The sequence below is a fragment of the Doryrhamphus excisus genome, chromosome 2 (assembly GCF_030265055.1).
Source record: "Doryrhamphus excisus isolate RoL2022-K1 chromosome 2, RoL_Dexc_1.0, whole genome shotgun sequence".
Classification (NCBI taxonomy): Eukaryota; Metazoa; Chordata; class Actinopteri; order Syngnathiformes; family Syngnathidae; genus Doryrhamphus; species Doryrhamphus excisus.
The window spans coordinates 8,568,782-8,593,300 of NC_080467.1; the positions used below are offsets into that span (position 1 = coordinate 8,568,782).

Genomic DNA, 24,519 nt, shown 5'->3' on the forward strand with positions numbered 1-24,519 from the left:
GGATTCTCTCTTTGAATGTTATGAACTCCTGCTTCAAAGGCAAGTGATCTTGCCCATCTCAGAGGTCTAGGTGCATAATATAACCCAAATTCCTGTTTGACTTCCTTAGACAGCAAACCAGTTGAACCATGCTTGTATTAAAAAAAAAAAAATTTCTTTTGACAAAATAATATAAAAATCATGGACAAAATTTTAGTACATTTACTAACTTTTTTTGAAATGGTCAAAATAAAATTAAAATGCACTTCATCTCAAAGTGGCTGAGTTATACATATTGATATGGCAATGGTTTAGTTCATATTGAATATGATTACGTTCCGAAACCAACTGAAATGGGAAAAAAGTTATTTACAGTAGACGCCCATTAAATTACTGTTTAATGCCCCCCCCAAACCTTCCTGCTGGCTTGATGACGTTCTCCAATTTTGGATCAACATTTGCAATACAAATTACTGATCCAGACCCCTCCCAATCTCTCTCTCGTTAATTGCCATTGTTCCAAGTGCACCATGTTACCATTTTTGTAGATATGGCTATATATGGCTAATATATGAATAACTCTGCCAATGGTACACCCTTGCATTGATCTTATCGTGTACAGGTGTACCAGTTAGGGGGTCAGCGTTAAACAGGAACTAATAAAGGTATTAGAATCCAGTGAACTTTTTTAAGTGCAACAGTTCGTGCTTTTATCAGGCTTGCGTTGATCGCAAGGAAGTGGAAGGTGCTCCTATTTGTAAACACTTGATAAACAAACACCACATCTAAATAAATGGACCACGTTTTGGTCCACAAAGGCATGGCCGGGCTCTGAATCCAATCACCAATGGCGCTCTCCTCTGGTTCACTCTCTCAGATTAGTTCCAGCTTTTACCCAGGGTGCCTTTTAGAGGTGAAGTGAAGACATCTTGTAGCCCTTTAAAGCATGTAGCATTAACACCTTTGGCCCCCCCTGTGTAAACCCCACCACCCCCAACCCTGGAGTACTGACCCACAGCTCTTTGGGATGCAGCAGTGTGTAACACGCGTGTGTGTGCACCAGCAAATGCTTCAGCTAGCCAATCACACCTCCGCCGGGAGTAAAAGATCAGGAAGGGGAAGATTGGAAGTGATGGAGAACATGAAGTACACACTTGTGTGGGTACTACTTTTTCTTCTGTATTTATTCAGCATCATTATTAGATCCTTTTACATAAATAAATTCTATTTATTTACATGCCCAGTTCCCTCACCTTCACAAGCAGGATACACAATTATTATACCCAAATAAAGCAATTTAAGACACTTTTCTGTAATTGTCAGTAAATCATAATGGCATTAATACAGCTGGGGGTATTAATAAGTAACTATTGATGTAACCACAGTAGGTGGTTTCGCATTTGACAGTGTTATACTTTGTAGAATGGTGGCACATGGACTAAGGAAGGGCCGATTTGGTGAGGGTCTGGATAAAGGGGCGGATCCAACAGGAATTTATATTCAACATTCCGTATGTGCATTCTACAGCATCAACAATACCCCCATGAACCAGGAAGTAGCGTGCTATAGCAACATTACAACCATGTAGTGTATTGTCATTATGTCATCGCTAAAACAACCAAACATAAAATGTATTAGTACATCCAATAATTACACATTAAGACACATTTGGTTGTATTTTGTATATCCAGATGCGACACAAGTAGGCTACACTTAATAATTCAAACATTGTCATTAAACAGTCTCCATTAGTGAGGACTCAAGAAAACCGCATACTACCAGTTAAAATCATTAAATATTCATGAACTACATAAAGAAAAAAATGGTCATGTGATGACACATAATAATCCAGACTGCTAATTTCCACCTTATACGTTCACTTCCTGTTCAGAAGTTTGTGTGAGATTGTACAAGAAGTGACGCAAGCTCCAGAACAACAATAGGTCCTAAAACTATTATAAATGTAAAATATGAATATATTTGAGCCGATTAGGATGGTAGTTGGGGATGTCCCATATTTGTTTATTTTGCCAATATCCGATGACGATATTGTCCAACTGTAGATTTCCCATTTTGATATGTATTACATCATAAATCTCACCATTAGCGGTGCTTTCAAAAGCCTCTACATTCGTCCTGCCACCCCAAACACGCTTAAGTGGATGGATGGATGGAAGGATGGATGGAAGGATGGATGGAAGGATGGATGGAAGGATGGATGGAAGGATGGATGGATGGATGGATGGATGGATGGATGGAAGGATGGATGGAGGGATGGATGGATAGATAGACTTCCTATATTGCCATTGCACAAAAACACAGCAGTGAAATTGCCAACAAAATGTTGTTGCCTGGCTCCCGTGTTGTAATAAATAATAATAATGTGGAGAATAAATAGTTGACATCAAATATGAACAACAAGCTACGTGTTGACTCTTACGGCAACAGTCATGTTGCTTGTGGCGCTAAATGGGCTATATCCCTTTTCATTACAAAATTATTAAATTACACATGACATTTTTATGGCAATATCGGGCCAATGGGACATCCCTAATTAGAGTACATCCAAATATTGGTTAAAATGGCAGTCAATGAGACCAAATCATGAGGATTTGAGATTTGCATGGATAACATCCATGCAAATCTCTTGTTCTATTGCACCTTGCAATTCAGAAATTAAAGTTTCATACAATTACCGTGAACACTCAGCAATATACTGAGAAATAAGGAAGCCTGGACCAAAGGTGTACATTTGTAGAATCAACCATTCGGTCATTGGACATGAATGCACGCTAGAAGAACAACATGTGTCCTGTGTGGCGCCGCCATAAGATAATGCATTTAAATGTGTATCCAGGAGAGAAAGCAGACAAATTACACGACTTCCTCTTTGTGGGCTGAGAGGAGGAAGTGATTTTCACTAATGCATCTCTGTGTTGTGTCCTTGTCCTCCCAACACATCAACAGTTACACGTCCTGCACAACATGGGTCAAGGAGAGAGACAGTGTGTGTGCACACATGTGGGAGACGGACAGGCGGGGGGGTTGCGGGAGAGAGAGTTGCACAAAGTTAGCCAGAAACAAGGAAGTCAAATAAAGGGAAGAAAAGCTCATTTCCCTGGCTAAACGCACCCCAGGGAGGTGTAAGGGAGTGAGCGGGAGATCAAGAGTGAGAGGCGAGGTTATGAACCGACAATACTCGGAGCAAAGGCTGCTGATTTACTACTAGCCAGCCCCTAAAGAGCTCTGCCATGCTTATTCCTACAGCCAGTTAAAACAAATTGCAGCCATGTTTCAATCACCCACATCCTTCTTCCAGCTCATCCGCCTGGTGCGCCAGGCTTTGCTCTCAATTACTCCTGGATAAATACTCCTGGTCGGGGCGCGGCGGTACATGTATACGGGATCAGCACATCCAGTTTGGTACAGAAGCGTAACAAGTCCCCGCACGGTACACATTAAACGAGGGACAGGAAGTGTAACAGCGTATATGGCTTGGGAACATTTGGCTTTCCTGCTGAAATACGTAAGCGGACAAAGGCGTGGTTCGGTCCGAATAGGAAATAAGGCTACAAACTAGTGCTGCTAACTAACTACTAAATCCCAGCAGTTTTATGCTTTGCACTTTCTTTACTGCAACACAAAATGAAGCAAAAAGTGAGATACAGGTACATCTGAACTAATGGTGTGTATTGGCAAGAATCTGGCGATACGATTATCACGATACGATATATCACGATACTGTTAACAAGGCAATATTTTTTTGTTTTTCTTGTAGTTAAAGATTATTTCCTGGAAAAACTGAATTATACCAGCAATATGCACTTACTAAACACATTTTTATTCCATTAGAACAGGATGTATCACAAACTTTCCTTTGTAAAAACTTAAAGTGTAGCATTTGGATGAATAAAGCTTTAACATCCAGCTTTAAATTTACCAAAAAAAACCCATAAAAAACAAATAAATTAAATGATGTCTCAAGATCCTGCTCAAATGTTCACATTCTATTAGCTGTGAAAAAATGTATACATAGAGTATACAGTCCCTGACTTATCCATCAATAGAATAGTATTTTTGTGCAACAAAGTAACTAACATCAGTAAAAAAGTCCTTTTAGGATGCTTGAAATAACCATTATTTAACAAAATAGCGATATCAATTTGAAAAACAAAATACCTGCAATATCACAGTACTACTTTTGTAGCATACAAAAGAACCTTCACATTGGTTACTAGCGGCAGGTCATGGTGTCTCGCTAAGTGGACTCGCAGATTTGTCGTGTTTCCCGAATACTTTATTCGGGCACGACACATTTTACAAACGGCATAGGTTTTGTCAATTTCTGCACACCCTACTTTGTGTAGAAATCCAAAATGTGTCCACACTTCAGCCTTGTACGCCGCAGGGGCGGGTTTTATGTGCTCGCATTCTGCCATGTTGAACTGTGTTTATGCGTGAAGACGTTAATTGACTACGTAAGTGCTGCCACCTAACGATCGGAGGTTTAAATTAAAATTTGAAATGAACCTTTGCCATGTCTGCAAGTGAATAAATACCATATACAGTCTATGATAAATGCCTAAAAATATCCATATCATACTTATATCTATACAGTATCGTGGAACGAAGTATCGCAATATATCGCCGAAACGATATTTTCTTACACCCCTAATCTGAACAACACTGGAAAGTCACACTTGTCATGTTTGGTTCCGTTAAAAGGAACTCTTATGGGTTTACTCTGCTCGTACGTCAACATTAGCATCTATAAATCGAAGCGCACAAAAACAAGCCAAATGCGAGTGAATTCTGGTATGGTTTGTTTCACTTACACTCAAATGCGAGCGCAACACGGACCCAAAAGCAGCCTTAACAAGTCTTCACCCCCTCATGATGAACATGCACGCTTGTGTACATTTGATTGTGAATCTGGCGTGGAAACCCTGCCGTAACCTGATCCAGAGCAGCGTCTCCAGGGGTGAAAGGAGCAGAGGATGAGTTTTTTTGTCTATAGGGGTCAACGCAGTGACTTTTTTCATGTTGCAGATTAAAAGCAGATGTCAGCGGGATTACATCGGCAGTGTCATCACTCACACCCCACCTCTGTCTGCACACACTCGGAGAGGGAAGTTCTGTCAAGCCCCCATGCAGCCCTTGGAGGAGGTCAAAGGGCGAGACAGTGTCCCACAGCTAAAAGTGAGAGCATAATAACACCGTCTGATTCCTCCTGTGAGCAAACATAACAAACACTTTTCGGGTGACTACTGGAATGCATTTATTGCAAAAGGGGAATGTGACGTGCATTCAAGTGTTTCTTAGCCGCCGAATACCGAAAATGGATTTTAATCCACTTTTTTTTTTCTCCTAAAGTTGAAATATTGCACAAGAGGACTGGGATTCATTAAGGCTCTGACAAAGCATGGAGAGGATCAAGCTTTTTAAAATATATCCCTCTTCAACAGAAGTGAGTCTGACATGAAAGATGAAAAAGAAAAAAAAGAAAAACTTTGACCGGAATTCCAACACTTAGTGAATCATTTGGACACAAGCAAGCACACACAAAATCAACAGTAGCATTGATTTAATTCAGTGGCGCTATTAGGCCTATTTTAGGGGGGCTTCAGCGGTTCTTAAGCCCCCCTTAATAATTTAATATTTTTTATTTATTTTTTTATTTTATTTTATTTATTTATTTTACAAAAAAAATCTGACAAATTTCATATAATAGGGCAAAAGCAGGCTAATAAGCAAGCCAATAAGCAGGCAGTAATTATAATTATAATAGTAATACTAGCAATAGTAATAATATAATTATATAAGACAATGTATATATACATAATATAAGTAAAGTAAAAAAATAATATAATATAATATATGTAACATAAAAATAATATAATATAATATTATATATATATATATATATATATATATATATATATATATATATATATATAATATAATAATAAATAATATATATACATTATAATAATTATAATTACTTAAATAATGATTACATAATATAATGTATACATACATAAGTAAAGTAAAAATAATATAATATATAAATAATAATATTAAAAATAATATAATATAATATATACATAATATAATAATAAATAATATATATACATTATAATAGTAATTATAATTACTTAATGATTACATAATATAATATATAATAATAATATAAATAAATAATATAATATATATATAAATAATATATATAATATAATATAATATATAATCCTTAAAATAGTAATTATAATAGTAATCATGAGTAAAATAACCCATACTTTAAAAAAATGATTATATCAACAGAACAGCATGAGTATGTACTTTTCTCTTCAATGCCGCAAACAATTGCTCTAAGTGTGTCGGTATTGTCACCAACCACTTTGTCATCTACAAGAAGACCACAGAGTAGAGAGTGGCTGACAGCAGCTCCTGTGTCAACCTCATCACTCTCCGGAACCAATTAACAGTGATCAACAAGGGATGACGATACATTTGTCTTATGCTATGGAAACGATGACACACTGCATTCTAATGAAGCCCTTGTACTCTCTGCAGTTGAGTAAACTACAGTGTTTTGTGAATTGTTCCATGATCTCTCAGTGAATGCTGCATAATGATAGAATTTAAGATCATGCATGAGGTCAGTACGTGGTGCAGAAAGGTTCCGTTCTCCCTGCAGAACCACTTATTCTGAATGGAACAACATATGTTTTCTTTTGGTGTAAATATCATAACACGCTGATTTATATGGCTTTTGATTTATGCACAGAGCCTTGCATGCTAAGACAATAAAAACTAATAAGCACAAACGTCAGACATTAAAGACTGTTGCTAAATTTAGTTTCAGTCTAACTTTATCTCCCGGGGGGCTACAACATGGCGACTGCATGCGAGCCTCAAGTGCTTTGCGAGAACCGGGCCGAGAGCCCAACAGACCTTCCTCTTGAGTTGGTATCTACTCGCTCTTGACCTGGCGTGTGTCTGGAAATATGGACGCAACACAGCATGAAAGCCCTCGGAGACAATTTGCATCAGTGTGGTGAAATGGTGCTCCTGATACAACGAGGCGCAAAAACACAGATGGTATTTAGTCTAAGAGGAAAAAATGACTTTCAGAGAAAATAACTCTAAAGGCGTCTTCACGCTCCGGTGCTAATTTTTTTGGCTACTTCTAAAAGCACACGTGAAGATGTTGATGATGAACCTCAAGTCCAATAAAAACACCCTCTAATTGAGATAACATGGCCCATTATGCATAAACAGCACTGTGGAACTTCCACATTAACAAAAAAAAAAAAAAAACGCAGCTGAAGTTCCTTTAACGAGTACTCGGCAAATCATGCAAGAAAGCATATCTCCGAAGAATTCAGCTTGGTGAGCCTTTACCACAGGAAGTCCTTTATTTAAGATCGGGACCCGAATTGGGTCAATTTTTTTAGACAGCTTATAAAAGGGACAAAGCCAATATGTCTCCATCCTGGCTGCTCAGTACAACAAGAGCATAATGAAGAACCTAATGTAGTAAAAGGGGAGATGCCTTCACTATTTCTCCCTACTGTATATTTTCTAGGCCTCCGATATGACAAGAAAGGTATGAAATTAAGAGCGGTGAGCTTATTTTTACACTTAAAATTGCAATGCATGAAGATTTCATGAGTTTTCCTTTTTACATTTGTGTAACAGTTTGACCTCCTAGGCTTCGTGTGTCAAACGAGTGAGTACAAAAAGGCAGGAAAGCAGGAAGTGAACAAATGTAACAGTTACTGATTGTAAAAGTACCAGATGGAGGGGTAGGATTTAATAAGCTTTGCTTCTTCCTACTCCTTTTGGACATGTGGAACTGTGAACTGATTATGTGATGCATTCAGTTGTAATCTGATGCATGTTCAAATGAAATTAAACCATTACCAAAATTGCAAATGTAACATCGTTTTACACTTGTATAAGATTTTTTTAAAAATACCTTTATTAGTCCCACAAGGAAAAATTCCGGGTTTACAGCACCAAACGGCAAAGTGCAAAATGTGCAAAGTGCAAAAATCAAGGACTTATTTACACTATTACACTATTTGCAGTTGGGTACATGTTGATCAAGCTACAGGATTATTGCATGTTATTGCACGGTTTATTGCATGGATTATTGCACAGTTATTGCACAGTTAATGTAAAAATGGATTGCTAAACAGTTTTTGTTAGGGAGGGAATAAATATGATATAAAAAAGCCGAGCTCTACACTTCCCCCGCATGTGGGTGATTAAAGTAACTGAACTCCTGGGCCTCACATACCAAAGAGCAAGAACGCAGTTACAGCAGTGAACTTCTTTTTACACTTGTGACTGTTCAAAATGCGAAAAATATGGGGTGCATTCTCCATTCACACATCCCTATGATGTAACCTGGGACTGGACTGCGATTGTGTGCATGTTCAAGATGCATTAAACCAGGGGTCGGCAAACTTTACTATCAAAAGAGCCATTACCCCTTGGCTAACTCCAGAAAAATAGACTGGAGCCGCAAAACGTAATTTCAAAAAATCTATCTAGATAAAAATATCTTATAATCTTTTTTAATTTCAACAAGATTTAACAAGGCTGCACAGTGGTTGAGTGGCACGCAGACCGCACAGCTAGGAGACCAGGGTTCAATTCCACCCTCGGCTATCTCTGTGTGGAGTTTGCATGTTCTCCCCGTGCATGCGTGGGTTTTCTCCGGGTACTCCGGTTTCCTCCCACATTCCAAAAACATGCTAGGTTAATTGGCCACTCCAAATTGTCCATAGGTATGAATGTGAGTGTGAATGGTTGTTTGTCTATATGTGCCCTGTGATTGGCTGGCCACCAGTCCAGAGTGTACCCCGCCTCTCGCTCGAAGACAGCTGGGATAGGCTCCAGCACCCCAGTGACTCTCGTGAGGAAAAGCGGTAGAAAATGAATGAATGACAAAGATGCATATTTTTTATTTTTGTTAAAAAAAAATACTTGAGCATTGCCAAGGGAGCCACAACGAAGAGGCTGAAGAGCCACATACGGCTCTGGCGCCGTGGGTTGCTGACCCCTGCATTAAACCATAACCATAATGTGAAAACCTCCTGGACCTCAGGCAATAAAAAGCACAAAATGACAACTTCCTGTTACACGTTCATGACAGTTAAAAATCTTATGTAATGTGAGACGCGTGCTCTGTTCATGCTTCCCTGTAATGATAAAGTGAACATGTGACCCGACATCGGCCATGATTGCGGCATAATGCACACATTCATGTTTAATATCTCTTCACTGCCCTGACCCGCACCCCATATTCTGGATTTATATCCCCAATCTGCTCCCTTTGACCCGCAATTAACCTTAATGAAACCAGGAAGAGACCGGCAGTCTTTTGTACGTTCGGGCTGTCTGGATGTTTTCTTTTTCCACTCCTCCACGTTACTTTCAGCCAATGGGAATGGAGGTAAATAAGTAGCAAGGAAAAGAATGTTCTTTCAATAGATAATTAGGGAGATTGGTTTACCAGGACACTCAAAGCCCATTCACATGCGAGGGGGGCCGCATGAGGCCAGGGCCTTGTTGTCGACCCACCCCACCCCGCACCAAAAAAGGGCTCCCCAGAGGGACATTCGCCTTGGCTTTATTTCTCAGAGCAGGTGCCTGGCAGGTAGTCAATGGAGACGGCCAGCTGAGATATACAAGAGAGCCATCCTCCTGGACCAGGGGTCAACATCACAGGTCAGGGGTCATGAGCAGAGGTCGCAAGGTCAATGTTTAGCACAGGGACGCAGTCAGATGACTGGGAATGCATCCTGGACTTTTTTTTTTTGCGCGTGGTGCCGAAGCGGAAGCAGTCACGATAATTTACTATTTTATTTATCACCGTTTGATGTCACGTCTTCATTTAGCTAACACGCTAGATATACGTCACCTAGTCTGTCTTAGAAGGACGTTCATTAGCAGAATTTGTGATCACGTAAGAGTACGTTCATCGATTTGGGTCCACATTCAACTTTAAGGCCTTTACCGGAAGGAATAATAAATATTTTGGTTGCCAGGTGTACACTTTGTTTTGTACTTTACGGTTTTATTGTCAATGTCTTTAATGTAAATTCTTCAAATAAAGTATTTTTATTCCACATTTAGTATCTAGTTCATCATACTACAATATATTTAATTTTATTTGATTTTATTTTTTCTAAAAATTTGACATTTTTTGTAATATTAGAAGGCTACGCTCATAGAGTTTAGATTTTTGTTAATTTTTCTTCACCCTTTGAGGCTCTTTTGTGATTAAGGGCTATATAAATAAACTTGACTTGACATCAGACCATATATTCTCACAAAATTGCTAAATATGCCAACTTTTTTTTGTAATATGGTATGCATGCAAGATGTAAGTTCTTGCCCCCGTTTGGGCATCTCTGTCTGGGTACTCTGGCTTCCTCCCTTATTCCAAATATATGCTTGATTAAATGGAATTGGACTTGGAATAGTCCACATGTTTAAGTGTGGGTGGTTGTTTATACCACAAAAATAAAGCAATATGAATTCAAAAATGAACAGTATCCACACGTTTAATTCAGATGGATTCTCAAAAGATGTCAACATCCAAGCTTCATTTTACACATCAAGCTCATTTATTGATTTTTTCCCCCCTGATTTCCCACATAAATATGCCCCGAGCTACAAGGCGATACAGGAAGGGAAGGTCAGAGGTGATGTGCACTCTAATTTGTAATTGAATCTCAGCGTGGAAAAGTGATCAGTCTTTGCCTGTGGGCCAACATTCGTGCCATTCTTTCACCCTAGTGGCTCTTCTCGGAAGTGCAGCTGTGGTTTGAAAGTCAAATGTTCTACAAGCGAGCGGGCGGGCGACATCGGGCATCCATGATGAGTCGTAACAAACTGATACTGCTTTGCCCAGGTAGCTAATCCGTGTTTAGCATTAGCGCCAACGACGTATGGATATGCATGTCAATTTCTTTGTTCCAATCAAATAGAAAGCTTGTGAAGTAAATATCTTTACAACACAGCCGAGGCTATATAAAACTGCGGGCTGCAAATGAAGAATTTCTTTTAACGCATCGGGCCGGGCCAAAGCATATGCTAGATATAGGAAACCCATAGCATCACTGGCTCCATATCGGCTCCTGAGGTCAAAGGCTAAGGAAGGTCAGAGGTGTTGGTCTCCTTTCTCATCATGAAGTGCATTAACATCTTCTCCCTCGGTCGCCGCCGTATCCAGATGGCCGCAGCAAGCCGGCCAGCGGACAGATGCTCCGGTTTTTTGAAAACGTCCAAAATGTACCGTCGAGAATAAACGCAGCTCCATCATCGCCACATCATATTTCAAAAGGATTATGGATATATGGATATGGATGAATAAGTAAAAGCCAGGCTGTGTTAAGACATTGATTATCAGAGTGCAGCTTGGATCTCATTTTCAAACCAAATGATTGGTTGGAAAAATACCGAAGCGAGTCCTGAAACGCTTTTACAATTAGGGATGGTAAATAAGTTAGTAATAACATTAATCTAATATACTTCAATTCATGTTGGATTATTATCACTTTATTATTGTAAAATGCAAGGACATGACCAGTGGCGTCATTAGGCCTATTTTAGGGGGTCTTCAGGTCCCCTAAAATGCTCTTAAGCCCTCCTAAATAATTTTATATATTTATTAATTTTTATTTTTATTTTTCATTGATTTCTTTTTACTTTTTCCAAAAAAAAATCTGACAAATTTTATAGAATGAAGCAAAAGCAGGCTAATAAGCAAGCCAATAAGCAGGCTAATACTAGCCTACTATTACCACTAGTAGTAGTAGTAATAATCAGAATAAAAATAATGATGATAGTAATAATAATAAGTTAATAATATATGAATGATTATTATATAATTGATCACTGTCCATTGGACAGAATGGTTGCAGAGCTTGAGCAGCGGTTTTGCAGTGTAGATTGTGTGTACTTGTGTACATTTAATGGTGGCCTAAAACAATTGAGTATCTCTACTAAATCTGTCTAAAAGTGGGAAAGTTATACCCCGGTTCTTGTTCCTTATTTGTTTTTGGAATTTTTTTGGAATGTCTACTACATTCATTCATATCCTGTGCATCTCCAGAGGGCTAAGCCCCCCCGTCCTCAGAACCTAGTGACGCCCCTGAACATGATATTATAGTTACATTATAATAAACTTTTTGTTGAAATCAAACCATATTCTGGTAATATTTCAACTTTATTTTTTTAACTTTAGGACACATGTCATTAAATGATACCAATAAATACAAATGATGATGTGCAGGTAATAAAGCGTCAAATGGGATTTTAGCAAAAATGACGTTTGCAGGACAAAAACAACACATTTTTTACCTGATATTGGCATGTAATTTAGGTTGTTCCTTTGACATTAGATTATAATTCAATGATAGGCTAACATGGCGATAGCAAGTGACCCCACCCGTGCCACTATCCTCCACCTATAGTGTGAATAACCATGACACGGCTGCCAGAGCCGGTATGATCAATTTAGCCAAGAATTTGGCAAAACGGGCTGTCAATCAGTCGTCAAATACTATCGCTGACCCCGCCCCTTTCCAGGCCAGTCAGCGGCAGCCGTTAGACACAAGAGCCCGTCATTATTTTTAAAAGCGGCGAAAGCCCTCAGGCATGCACGCAAGTCAAACAAATGAAGCCGTTCCAAGCCGCAACGGCACCCAGCCGCGAGGTTTGACTCGCCCCGGACACGCACATTTGTACACTTAAACACACTAGCACACACACACACATACACACACACACAGCCCACTAGCCTGCCCGGAGACCTCCGACATGAACCTGCTTGTCTCACTCAGCAAGACATAAATCAACAGGCTCTCAGCAGCCCTGCTGGCCCGCAGCGCCACGCTGAACCCAACTCCACGGGAATAAAAAGCCTGTAACAGGATACAAAAACTAATCCAGGCTAGAGACAATCGCTGGCATAGAGGGGCCAGGGTGGTGTTGGGGTGGGGGTGGGATGGGGGGGGAGTACCACACCACCGAGCCCCGACGAGTCTTTGTCATGAGACCTTTGACCTTGGCACGACATGGGATAGTGAGGTGCTACCGGTCTGCTACTGAAGATGTAACCTGTCAGATCTGTAGGCTCTCCATATGGCTCTGTTGTACCCCCCCACCCCCAACTCCACCCCACCCCACCCCTGGTACCTAATGAGTATGCAAGCTACTGGGGGCCACTGCTTGGAATAGATCCATGGGGACACGCTGTCAGGTAAAATAGAGACACATTCATTAATGGACGCTAAGTGGCATAAATGACATTAGTGCCCCCCCCCAAATACTTGGGGAGACATGTTAGCATGCGTGTAATACAGAAATCATCATAGAAAATGAATGACAGTCCCAAGGCTGTAGCTGACAAACAAGTAGTTGGAAGCTTTAGCTTTATTTTTAAGATGTGTAGTGAAGCCTTTTTTTTTTACTGTCAGTTGAAGTTTTTTTACAATACTTAATATTGCTTATATACTCTCATATTACTGTCTGCATATTCACTATTTATATTATATGCAGATACATTAACTGCTAACCTTCTCTGGGTGATGTGAGTCTGCTGACTTTGTATTGGTGCATAAGATTTGAGTCTGCACTCATCAAACGTCCAGTAGCCTCCCATTCCCGCTCCCGTCTGCGCATCCTTTCCAGCCCCCAACCTCCACCTCGCCCCCCCCCACCAGTGTTACAGGAATGCCTCTGTACTCTGCTGTCCTGATAGAGTGGCCACTGTTCCACCGCTGATAACATCAGGCACCAAGAGGCCCTGCACAGCCATGGGGCTCCGAGACGACACACTTTTATGACTTAAGTGTCTGGGACACAATATCTGCAGCCATCAGCTCCGTCCTGTACGCCCTCATCACATGCTTGTACGCTCCTGCACACGCACGCCCTCCCAAACCTGCAAACACTTCTTCTTCATGTACCAAAGATCGGAGAGTTTATATTTTAATCTATTTGTCTTTGATTCATGGCATGAGCTGTTTTAGGATTGCTAATGAAGCAACAGTAGTCATAAATGTAAACAAATTGACCCACTTAGCTTGATTTTGGCTTTTGAATGCTTTTTAATGTTGTTGCAGTGGTTTATCAGAACCAAACGTGGGAGAAACGATCATCTCCGTCACTTGTTTGCTCTGCTTTTTATGAACCCATGATGGAGGAACATCATGGATGATACCAACTCTGACCCAGCCCTCACTAGATGACCCTGTGTACGCCCACCGCCTGTTTTGGGGTTTTTTTTATGTTTTGTTTTTTTAAATCAGGCTTCACTACACATCTTAAAATAGTAACTGTCTGTCTGTAAGACATGGGAGCTGTACGTTTGATCATTATGTTTTTATTCACAGCAACCGACGTTGTGTCTGATGTCTAATTTCAATTCCACTTTTAGACATTTTAAATAGAAATCTCTAGAATTGGAGATTAAACTTCAATCTTTAACTAAAAAGGACAAAAGTGAGGTCATCCTTCCTCTTAGTGTAGCGACCCCTCTACGTGATACTCTTCTCTCAACCTTGGACCGCTGAGACGGTCAGCATGGGGTCCTCGTGTTTGAGACTCACTTCAGCAGAGAAGCTGAAATTTGGTGTGGTGCGTTTATTAAAATGGGTTATCACAGTGATCAGACATGAAGTGAAACCGGGGGTGGTAGCGGTCATTTTTTTTAACCCATTTATGCCCATGTGACCAGCACCATTAAACGGCCGAATTCATGTTAGCAGTACTCCTTCTTCTTGTACAATATTAATAATGAATGGCAGTGTTTACATAACCACAAAACATCAAAACTCGAAATGCCGTAAACGGGAGAGTACCTGTAAAGGTCACAATAGCCATCCTTGGAGACACACAAGTGCACGTTCTCAGTCGCATCTTAGCATCAAAGCTAGATTTAAGTCAACACAATTCCAATCCACTATTGTGGGACATCTGAGACATACGATGACACCTTCAAGAGTAGTGCTGACGTTTCCAGTTTGATGCACATTTGCCACCATTGCCACCAGTCGACTGTGTCAAAACAAACAATGCATTCATGTCATGGACCAAAGCCACCAGAGTCAGGAGCGTAAGGAGGACCTTCACTCCACTTTGGACCCACCCCAAAACAAGGCAGAATGTACCTTTGATGGACAGCACCACTTCACTTGACTTCCACTGATGGTCAGTCACTCAAACGAAAACGGAGGATGAGATGAGTTTCTCAGGGGAGTGAGGATAATACAATCAGTGTGTGTGTGTGTGTGTGTTTCCTGAGCGGGGGCCATATTGGATGCTCTAAGAGAATGAAGGTCTTTGGCGGTCTTTTAGCTAAAGCAAGCACATTTCTTTGAAGCCTGGCCACCTTGGCTGCAGCACCATTACCAAGCCGGGCTTTTCTATACATTAAGCGCAACACAAGTGCATTACGGACCGCCGCCCCAATTGTACTCGCTCTTGTTAAATATGATCCCAACAGACCTTTTGATTTTCTTGCTGGTTTTTTAAACTCCCTTTCTCTGGCGCTGCTGCTGCTGCTCCTCCACGATCGGATTAGAATCGATTGTTGCGTGGCAGAGCCGTCCCAGACATGAGGAGCCGAACAACGCCGCGGCGCAATTGTGCGCCTCGTGCCCCGCCTCACAGACTATTCAGGCGACTAAATAGAATGATTTGCCCTTAGATGTCAAATTTCCTCCGAGACAAGGATGTCAATACCAATTAGATTGTCTGCAGTTGCCTTAGCTACGCCAGCCCGCACCACGCCGCCGCCAACCTCCTCCACTAAAGACACACTCTTCACATCTCACTCCCATCGCTCTTTTTTTTTTTTCCCCGAAGCAGAGTGGTGGTCTCGGCACCAAGCCTTCAGTCTCAAATCAGTTTTATGACTGGCGCTGTGCAGACATTAGGCTAACTCCATTAGCCGCTCTGACGGAGATGGCCTGAGGGGATACTGGGGGGCCACGATGGGACAGAGGAGGTGTGTGTGTGTGTGTGTGTGTGTAGTGAAAGGGTGAAGGAGGGGCTAACACCGTCTTAATACACAGTCTTTTGGCATCCCCTGAAAGGTCACTGTCTGCTGGTCAAAAGGAGGAGGCCAAAGCCCGGCGGAGCGACAACGTAAACAAGGAGAGAAGAGAAGAGGGCAGAAAAATGGATTAAAGAACAAATGTAATTAGGAGGGAGAGAGGACTCTGTCTCCACTTAGAATGGTGGCTCCTACAGGCGCTTAAGTGCAAACATGACAAACAGATGTGGCCGTGGCCGGCCAGACGCAAGACTGCACAAACACACACTCGGAGTCGTTAGTATACAAGTACACCTACGCACGCATGAATACACATCGTGCTCTCTGAGTTTTCCTTTAAATGGACTTCATCTCTCAGCAAAACACGGACGATGGTAGTGGTAATATACGACGACGCAACAGTGAGCAGTGCAGTGTAAGAATTAGAAAACTAACGAAAAAGAAGCCCAATTTGTTCCTGATTTACACCAGAATAGTTATAAAGAGGCTGTTTCTTGGTGTGGAAGTCATTGAGAAAGCCAAATATATAAATATATGCATGAATGATGAAAACTTCACAGTATTATGCTGCAATAGTCACGATTTAGAAGAGTTCGAAAATCAAAGCACAAAATGTCCATAGTGGACTATGACGACAAAGACAACAAATGCACAAGATGGTGAAGCAGAGTTTAGAGTATGATTGATGCTGGTGCATGGTATGCTGCCCGCGGCTAGGGATATAAAATAAGGATAGCCTGTCAGGATAGGTCAGTCCCAAAATGTGCCAGAGTGTGTGTGTGTGTGTAGATGCTGAGCGGACATGTTCAAAGTGAGGGTGAATGTGGAGATGAAGGGCAATTTGCAGGGTTACACCTGAACAGTCACGGTACGACACCTGCTATGCGGAGCATTGCATGCTTCAAGGGTGAAAGCAATAAAAAACGATAAAACGTCACGCCAGTGGATGGCATCATCTGGATTTTTTTTTTTTTTTTTTTTTTTTTAAACAGGTTGTCCGGCTTGATGTGCCAAAAATTTACAGACGAATTGGCGATTAGTGCAAAAACAAACTGATGTGCGGTCTGTAATATAATATAATAATATAATAATAAAGGCATTGATTAAGTAGTGTCAGGAGGTGGCGACTGAGTGGAATAAGAAGAGAATGACAAAGAATGATTTTTGACACATGTATGAACTAAATATATGGATTATGACAGGGGAGTGCAAACTACAGCCCGGGGGCCACATGCGGCCCACTAAGCATTTGAATCTGGCCCGCCAGTTGCGTATTTCAAGTTTTAACATCCAAGCTGGCAATATGACTTGCAAATCGGATGTCTTATTCCGAAAAAAAAATTAAATTTTGTAGTTTGATGTGTACTGATGTTTAAAGTACTCCTGAAAAAAAGGGACATGAGAACATACAGCTGATAGTATAACACTTGTACAGATAGAATTAGACAAATAATGCAAATTATAAGCATGTGTATTAAATATATGCTCTGGCCCCCCGGAAAATTTTGTTAACTCAACATGGCCCACAAGTCAAAAAGTTTGCCCACCCCTGGATTATGATGTACAACGGACAAAGATGAAATACTGTTGGTCCAAGGAACTACACAATATATTCACTTTAGTGTTTTCTTTTGAAGAAAACACTGTCATAGTAAGGCTAAAAAAAGATGGAGGACAAGAGAAAGTGAGTCAAAAGAAATCCTTCAACTTGCAAGCAAACATTCCTACGGCTCATTAAGATCATTAGGGTCTGAAAGGGCTTCCCTTACTAGCAGTTTGCTGTGTGTTTATAACAATACACAGATATGAGGCTTATCTCGGCAAGCGGGGGCCATGAGACAGATTTGTCAAGATAACTGGCAACACAAAGGGCAGGTTCTGGGAAGGACTTTGAAGAATTCCATTGAGCTAGCCCGCAAACGTAAAGACCTTTGCACTCCGCGTTTCTAGACCCTTCCAGTCGAGCTTATTTCTGTGTGTGACGTATTCACCACAACAATCAAACGGCATCGACAAAAAAAAAACTTTATATACTGTAATTTTATAATTATATCATAAAAATTCTTTGTCTTTTTCAAATATATATTTATATTTTAATATTTTGTTTACAAAAAATTATGTACTATATTTTAATTTTTTACTTCATTAGTTTGTTGTATTTCAATATAAGAAGTATTGTTTAAATTGTGATCAATTGCAAAAAATAATTATACAATTAACAGTTATATCCAACATAATTAACAGTTATATCCAAGTATAATATACTTTATGGTTTACTTTCTTTCTCACATGGAAATTTAATTATTATTTTAAATAATTAAAAAAAAAAACTATATTCATTGTGCAATGATTGATAGCTTTAACCCTTGTTTACATCAACTAAATCTATGCAGGGTGCTTGCTTGGGCTATAATGTTTCCATTTAAGTTGTGTTTTTCCTAACGGGAACCTGAAACCGTATACTTATCTTTTCCAGGTTTTGGGCGTCCTTTTATTAATTACTGCAATTGACTGGAATCAATACCTTCCCAGAAAGCCTCCAAATAAGGACAAGATGAAATGTTTTAGCTCTCTTTTCATTTCGCTGCCGTCAGGGACCGAAAATACAATGTAGAAAATATTGTATAATATTGCCAGAAATTAAATATCTCCAAGTGTTTATTATTATTGTTAGTGAGCATAGCGACATTTTGCTGGATTCATCCCAACACGGCAGGATATCAAAGTGTGAAAGTAAGCGGTGCACCTTTTCACAGATTATTTTAGTCAATAAGATTAAAACATCCTGGGTGGAGGTCTGCGTTCCATGGAGCACCCATGGTAGTTGTTCCAGCAATACGTGTTTATTCAACTCCGGCGTGGAACCTGCATGTTGAAGTTACTTAACCCCACATTGACACACATGGATGCTTTGAAATGGTTGTAAAGAATAGTGTTCTGCGCGATGGAACCTGTGATTAGGCGCCACATCTGCACGCACGCACACACAGTATTTGCACCAACCCCTCCAATTGGAGAGGTTGGTGTTGGTTGGCAGCCAAGGCAAACACGTCCCGTGAATAATTGCATGAGATGGATTTCAACGTTCCGATTAGAGGTTTTCCTAAGAGAGGTAAGCAAAGAAGAGACACTTGGACATGCGCTGGCCGGGAGGAAGTTGAGGTGATACAAGAAAGATAAACAGGAAGTGGAGGAGCGACTTTTCAACAAACCAGTCCGACCGCAAGCCTTTCAAAAAAAAAAAAAAAAGCAGCCTCGCTGCTGAAGCGACCTCACGCCTCTTACACTGCACTCATCCTCGTCCACACGTCTGAAGCGAAAAACAAAATGTGCTCTCAACTTAGTCAATGCATCTCATTAGCTTCATTCCATTTATTTGTCTCTCGGCTCTCGGAGTGTTTTCCAGGCCCACTTTCCCTTCCCGGTGCTGAATAAGCATGCAGAAAGTGACCATTAAATCTATTGCTGATGGAGAGACAAGCAGAGGGAACGTCAATATTAACGTGGACAGGATTTACTCGTGCCACCGTGGTGACATCATCACTGACAATAAACAAATTGCAATGGGGGAGAAAGAATCTAATCATGTGACTAGAAGCCGGGGATGCCTCTGTTAGGAGTTTATTAGAGGCAAGGTCTTTATTTGTGCACTCAAAACACTTAAAACGGCGACAATTGCTTTCAATACAACAAGGGGGGGGGGGGGAGTTTGTATCAGAGGTAAAACTTCCTCCTCGCAGGATTTCCCTCCAAACGTCTTTGAAAGTGTAATTTATACAGCACAGCAACCCAGAGAAAAAATGTAGAAAAATACCCTACCACCAATAAAAAAGAAATTTCAACTATAAGACTCAGTTGGCATCCACTTAAACGCCTCAGCTCAACTCTTCTTATAGAGAAACCCAGAAAAAACGGGGCTCTAGACTATGACGCCTCACCTCGAATATATTTTTTTCCCACTCGAATAGATGCCGTGCCTCAATTAACTGCAGTGACTCACCTTAAATAGAAATAAACACCTCACCTCCAATTAATTTGTTTTCCACAATTAGTTTCATCAACTGCACCTCCCAAATAAATGCCTTACCTCAAGAAAACATTCATAATACATAAAAACACAGCCTATGTTTTCTAGAAAGTACCGTACATTGAGACATTAAAGGCAACAAACGCTCATCTTTTAAGACACACTCGAAGTCATTCCTCCATTATCTCTGCAATTAGACGCAGCGTAATGAAAAAAACATGTGGAACAACGAGGAACCCCTCGGACACGCATACTCCATAAAATCCTACTTTCAGCACCTCTGAAATTAGAACTTAAGTCCCCCCAGAGGGGCTATTAGACGACAAATCCCCGCCATTGACCAACTTCTGCCCTCTGCTCACTCATGACTGACGCCCCCCCAATGCCCCTCCAAAACCCCCGACGTCTTTGAAGTACATCGCCACGACAACAGCAGCATCACATCCTCTCTCCCAAAGGATACAAAGGGGGTCTACAGTAAGAAAGGGGGGGGCATGGAGGTGCAAACCTGATGTCTGTAGCATGCAAACACCTGAAGGCGTCCTCTCTTCGCGGGCCTCTAGTCATGAAGGCGGGGATCTATCTTAAGTGGGCTGGAGGGGTGCGTAGGTTGTGGCCATGCACACACACACACACACACACACACTACACACACACACTACACACACAGTACACCGAGTCACATGTGCTTGCAATAAGTTGGACTTAGCTGCTGGGATCCGACAAACAGATGGAAGCAGGCAAATGCTCTTTAGACAAAATTGAGGATTTTTTAAATTTAAAAATAAACCTAAATGTCGCGGGGGTGCTGGAGCCTATCCCAGCATGAATGAATGAACAAAAGTAAATGTCAAATGTTGAAATTGTGAATAATTTTCCCGTCTACTTTTGGTATTGTACAGTACCACCAGGCCAATGAAAAGCACGTATGTTCATTGTGTCCCATTATAAATATTTATGTATTTAAAAAAAACTGAAAAATATGCTAATCATAGATGAACAACATTACATACAAAATACAAAGAATATAAACCTGCAAGTTTATCCTGCAGTAGATATCAGTATAAAAATATGGATTTCGTTGTGAGTGCCGCATGCCATAAAGTATCTGCACCGCAAATTTTCGAAAATGCCTAATTTCTTTTGTCGGGTGGATTACTGCAGTGATGGCCACTTTAATAATTAACCGGATATCTTTGAAAAGGCCTACCTATAAAATAATCATCTATTCATGTGCATTAATCAGTGCCATTTCAAATTCAACCTCTTTTTTTCCAGTGAGAGGCTAAGTCAATGTACAAGTGCCTGCATAAGAGTTGGGGAATTTTACTAAATTATTTTGGTCAAGTTTTGTCAAAAATGTCACATAAAAAAAATAAATAAATAAAAATATATTTTAAAAAATGTCACATAAAAGTCATTAAAATCACACGGTAGTAGAAAATAGCATTTTGAGTACTAAACTCCCACAGCGACACCCCCTCATGAAAGACTGAAAGCAGGTAGATCATGTATGCTATCCAAAAAAGCTAAGTTTTGTTGTCTATTGATATATGAAATGACTGATTCCAGAGTTCAAGCGTCACCTTAAATGCATTTCCTCCTAGTGTGTGTCCATGCCAGTTTTTAGACACCACAAAAGGTGGATTTCGACTGTTATTTCCTCAAATAATTGCCTCCTCTTGAATAGACGCCGTGCCTCAACTATTGTGACACCCGCTTCAAGAAATAAACACCTCACATCAAAGAGATTTTTTTTAGCGTTTCTACAATTACTTAAAGAATGACACTAGGCCTCTTCTCAATTAAATGCCTTACTTCAAATAAATACATAAAAATGACCCTACTTTGAGGAAATGTGATACATTAAGGCTGCAAAGGAACATCTGCTAAAATCTTCCAAATATCCGTCTGCACCTTTACGTGCTAAGCGATCATAATATTTGGTACAGTACGTGCCTTGCATTGTACTGCAACATCACTTCTGGGCATTGATCAAAGTGCAAGGAATAACATGCATGTCAAAGTGTCATCGTTGAAGAAATAATTGTTTTTAAAAAGCGGAAAGATAAAGATGGAATGGCAAGTGAAGAAGTGCAACGGGGGCACGCAAGGGTGAATAAAAATGCAAAGATTGCGTGGAATGCTCTCAAGTGAACTGCAGATGAACCCCCGAACCCCAATCTGCACCTGACAGACTATGTTATTTGCATTGACATACAACCACAAAGAAGCCGGCAGCCGGCATGCTGGAATGATGACGCGTTAAGAAGACCAAGAAGAAGAGTGCTTAAAAGTAAACATTTGGACCATGGGAGAGTCTACAGGAATATTCCACGTCCCCGGTAATTGAGGATACATGTAATACTTGCTTTGACCCAAACATATGTTGAGGTCTGGAGGAAGTGTGTGTAAATTAACGGTGAACCAGTGGATTTTTTTTGTGTGTGGAAAAAGCACTTAAATAGGAAAAATAGCAGTCCTGACTGCCTTAAGTCATATTTATCTTACATCCGTACTGTTGTAAATCACACAAACCATTTAGGAGTCATCACTAAATCACCAAAGTACAGCAACAGATTATTTTTTACTTGTCATATTCAGGGGGGATGGCCACTTGTTGCTAGGTAGAATTGTGTAGCATTGGCTAATATATGTATTATATACAAAAAAAATAAATGTAACTGATTTTAGTGACTAGAAGTTTTAGAATAGGGGGCTAGCCCAGAGGGACTCCTGCCTTGAACAGAAAACTGTATACATAGTTTGGGTCCTATTTTTTTGGCATGGGCGCAATGGTTTACCATCCAATGACACATTTTGCTGTCATCTCTCACGAGCCATCATCACGTTGGAATGGATTTGAGTGAAGGGAGGTGACCACAAACACACGTCGTCGCATTTGTGTAGTTGGAAGAGCGCTTAAGCCGCCTAATGCCATGTTTGTTTTGTTACAAGCTGTGTGTCGAGAGCCACCATTGGTGCGTTTGCGACTCCGTGCGGGCCAAGACACTCCTCTCCTTCATTCTCTTCCCCCTCGCTCACTATTTGACTTCCCTTCTTCACGTCAGCTTGTTTCCTCCTTCTTCTCCTCCTCCTCCTCCTCCCAGAGGGGCTGTGTGCATTCCTGCCAGGAGGGGCGGAGGTGTCTGCGTTCCGGGGCCTCAATAAGGACCAGCCCTGGTGCTCACCCCCTCCCTGGGAAAATGGCTGCACTCTCCTCCCTGGCAAGAGGGCTCCTCTTTGAGCACGCTGCCAACCGAGACTTAGTGTGATTTGTTTGTCTGCCGCTGCAGCGTCTCTCGCACAAGGGGAAAAAAAATGTTAGCGCCAAAGTCCATTACTCCTGCAGGAGATCCAGAACATCAGAACAGGAGCGTCCAGAGGATGAGGCAAGGGGAAGGGGGAAAGGGGTGGGGGGGGGGGGGGAGTTGTTAAAGAGGTATAAGCAGAGATTTGGGAGAAAATGAGCTTGGAATATGATCCATGGGCTGGAAACATTCAACGTTTCTTGACCGGCCGTTTGTGAGATAACACACACACACACACACGTATATACACACAAAATTCCACTAATCACTCACAATGTACTGGCACCATTTAAGGGGTTTTCTCCCCCTTTTTCCTCCTGGTGTTTTGTAACATGCTTCCTGGCATATAGCGCTCCACACCAAGCGCAAGAGGCGGCTGCCCGGTCGGCTCATTGATCTTTCATCAAGCCGTAGATTTAAAGCTAAAAGGCATGAAGGGAGGAGAGGCAGCCTCTCTGGCTTTTTTTTTTTTTTTTAATGGCGGCCCGCTGGAGCCTGTCTCGGATTGTTCCCCGTTTCCTCAGATTGTTTTTTCATTGAGTCAGGCCGCAGCGTCGGGCGCTCTGAAGACGTAAGGTGGAGTTTTTGGTGGACGCGAGCTGCGGCACGTAACAACGAGGCGAGGTCAGACAGAATGGTGACTGCCAAGGTCGTTTTTGGATTTGGTTTTTGGGTGTCAAAAAGGGACTTTTTCTTCTCCCCCTATGTGTTTTATATTTAATACAGTAGTGGGTAGAGCAGTGTTTAGCTTTTTAATAGGCAGTGCCCCGCGGCATCCAGTCTATGGGTTGTATTCTACATTGTATTCTACATTATATTCTATATTGTATTCTACATTATATTCTACAGTGTATTCTACATTATATTCTATATTGTATTCTACAGTGTATTCCATATTGTATTCTACATTATATTCTATATCCTCAGATTGTTCCCCCAATATATTTATTCTATTTAATACAAAGTAGTGAGCTCTCTATTACTTGCTATGTCTTTGTTGCTATTGTTGCATTTACTTCAATGTCGGGCTGTCAAATGACAAAACATTTTAAATCAGATTAATCTGTTTTCAAGTGTATTAATCATGATTAATGACCATTTGCAACCATGTGTGAAATATG

The 24,519-nt window shown here is 40.8% G+C and overlaps 1 protein-coding gene across 2 annotated transcripts in view; it reads right to left on the reverse strand.

Moving 5' to 3' along the window:
- The window catches only part of LOC131114699 (uncharacterized), a 234,994-nt gene that overhangs the window by 176,458 nt on the left and 34,017 nt on the right, over window positions 1-24,519 (reverse strand). The window lies entirely within an intron of this gene.